Raw genomic sequence first — 3,006 nt, 5'->3', positions numbered from 1 at the left:
CTCCCATGGGGAAGGAGCGATGGGAGTGGACCCCGAATTTCTCCTCTCCTGTGAGTTTCTGTGTAGTAAGGAAGCAGCAGAACGGCGCATGCGCACTGTAAGGCATGCGCAGATGCTGAAGCCAAGGGCGTGGTCTTGACCCCAGCTCTACTATTTACTGTCTCTGTGACTCTGGACAAGTTATATGCCTCCTTCTGCCTCGGTTTCTTCATCTGTGAGATGGGGAGATGGTAAGTACCGCTTCATGAGCGCTACCGTATGAACTAAATGAGTTACATGTAAAGTGCTTAGAACACTGTCTGGTATATACATTTAGTGCCAGGTAAGTGTTAGCAATTCTTTCTACAGTACACGTTTCACACGTTCTGGATGCTGCGCACATTTAGTGATAATCTACAGTTGTTTTTTTTTAGGTTCACTAAATTTATTTTAAAAATCATGAAACGTTTCTTACAAAAGAGCATTACATTCTGCACACTGCTCTGAATAGATGCCAGGGACAAATGGACTATTGTTACTTTTCCTCCCTGTCCCACCACCCCCCAAAATGTTACAGTGACCACAAAGCAAAGTGTTCACAATAATTACATGGGGGGAATTTTTTCTTTTAAACCACCAACAATGAACAAAAATTAAAATTCACTCACTCTGCTGCTGTTTCAAAATTTCAATGTTAGTTTTTGCACTCCCTTCCCCCCCAACCCTGTTTGTAAGGAACTAAAACATTACATCTGGTGAACAGCAAAGATTTCACTACACCTCAAATGCAGAACACCTATGAAGCAGAGGAATGTTGGCTTTTTAAACAGAAGCAGATTAAAAAAAAAAAAAGATGCAGGACTCCTTCAGTTCTTCACTAGTCTTAGAAAAACTTTCCAGAATACTGCTTCACACTGTTCTGCAGCAAATACTGTGCATTCTGTATCTGGTCCTGTGTTCCTGTAATGGTAATGATCCGATCTTCAGACCCTTCTAGAGGCTCGTCAATTTTGATCGAAGCTCCTGACTCATGACGGATTTGTTTAATCCGCTGACCACCTTTGCCAATAATAGATCCAGCCAAATCTTTGGGAATAGTTACTCGTGTAGTAATAATAGGTCCACCAAGATCACCATATGAGCCACGACCCCCTGCATAGGAATAATCATATCCGGAGCCACCCTGTGGTTCATAAGCCATCTGCCATTCTGATGGGCTCCATGTATCTATTGCAGAGTCCCAAGTTTCATCAGCACTGAAACCAACCATGCCATCATAGCGGTCTCCAGGTCTTCCTCTTCTGTCATAGGCCATTAGATCTCCTCCTCTAGGTGGTGGTGGTGGAGGAAGAGGAAGATTCCAAGCTCTGCTACCACCCCGGCCACCTCGTCCAGGAGGAGGTGGAGGAGGTCCCCGACGAGGGCTCATATCATCATAATCTCTTCTAGATGGAGGCATAGGACGCCCACCCCGACCAGGAGGCATTCTGTTAAAGCCACCTCTTCCCCGCATGGGAAATCCCACAGGACGTCCATGGCAGTCATCAAACATCATTGTAAAACCACCATAATCGTAGGTTTCATCATAAAAATTGGGATCATAAGGCTGTGCACGTCCTTTGATGGGAGACTCTGATATAAGATCAAGGATGATCTTGATGCACTCTACAACCCTATCAGGTTTTCCTCCAATAAGAACGACTCTGTCAGTGGAATGAGGACAGCATTCCTGGAAAAGCTTGATTGTTGTCTGTGTGTTCTCTCGAAGTTCTTTGATTTTAGCACCTTTGACCCCAATAATTCCTCCTGCCAGACTCTGATGAATGAACAGTCTCAACTCACAGTCAAAGTCACTTCCTTTATAGTGTTGGTAATTTAAGCATTCCACAGCATCAGATTCGAGCGGGAGCTGGCTGGTTGCAGTGGGTGATGGCAACTGCAGGCCCTCTTCCAAGGTAGGGATGATTTTCTTCAGAATTTCTCCAATTGTTTCAGTATCAGCACTGATACTCAATATGCGCTCAGGGCCACTGCTGTCTGGGACTGAAACACTGGCATTGTAGTCTGTACAGAGAGCCTTAATATTCTTGCCTCCTTTTCCAATCACTGCCCCAGCATTCTTGCTCTGAAGCAAAATGCGTACTTCAACCATCTCATCAGTGTTTCTAGATCTTTTAAAAGCTTGTTCCTCTTCCATATCTTCTGCAGGGCGTTTACCAAATTCACCATTGGTTTCGGTGTTGGGGAAGGTTTCCTCTGGCTGTTCAGTTTCCATTTTCTTGTATTAAATGGATACACCAATCTATAGGCCGCAAGAAAGAGGGACATAGGCAAGACGTCGAGGTTGCTGCAGCAGAGAAACAGAGGATAATGGCGTCTGCCTAATCTACAGTTCTTTATGCAGAGTGACAGAAAGAAGGTAATCAAGAGTTGGATTTGTGGCAATATCTCTAGCTTCCTGGTTTCCTAGAGTCCACTGTTATATCTGTACTTATAATCAAGAGTAACAAATAATTGGTAATGCTGTGAGTATTATTTGTTATATAATACCATATATTAATAATAATAAAATAAATTAAAAGCAAGCGTGGTAATACATTACACATAGTACTCTCCGTGAGTTGGGCAGCATACTAAATGTTTTCTGTATGTGTTGCCTCAATCTTCACACTAATCCTACGTGACAAGAGTTATTACTACCTCCATTTCACAGATGAAGTTACTGAGGTTTTGAGAAGTTCAATAATTTGCCCAGTTTTTAAAAAGCATCCCCAAAATGTGCTGCCTAAGATTCAATATAATCCTATGCCAATGTCTGTGAATCTTAGGAACAAGAAGTGCTGGGGATAAGGACCATGCTCTAAAAGGAAACTTGTCTGGTGATTGTTTCCAGGTAATGACCTGTTTGCCTAGGGAGACACCTGTTTGGAACAAAAGGTAGCAGAGAAACTTAAGGCTAAGAATGGGCATTTTATTTTAATTTACCTTATTTTTTAAAATTTTTTTTATTGTTATGTTAATCACCAT

General features: G+C 42.4%; 1 pseudogene; it reads right to left on the bottom strand.

Annotated features, from left to right (window-relative positions):
- Positions 1-405: 405 nt before the first annotated feature.
- LOC112840380 (heterogeneous nuclear ribonucleoprotein K pseudogene) lies at positions 406-2,354 on the bottom strand (annotated as a pseudogene).
- Between the last annotated feature and the right edge of the window lie 652 nt (positions 2,355-3,006).

The sequence above is a fragment of the Callorhinus ursinus genome, unplaced genomic scaffold, assembly GCF_003265705.2.
Source record: "Callorhinus ursinus isolate GAN/ISIS: 27379988/994484 unplaced genomic scaffold, GSC_fseal_2.0 scaffold19, whole genome shotgun sequence".
NCBI classification, from domain to species: Eukaryota; Metazoa; Chordata; class Mammalia; order Carnivora; family Otariidae; genus Callorhinus; species Callorhinus ursinus.
This window is presented reverse-complemented; position numbering and strand designations above follow the sequence as displayed.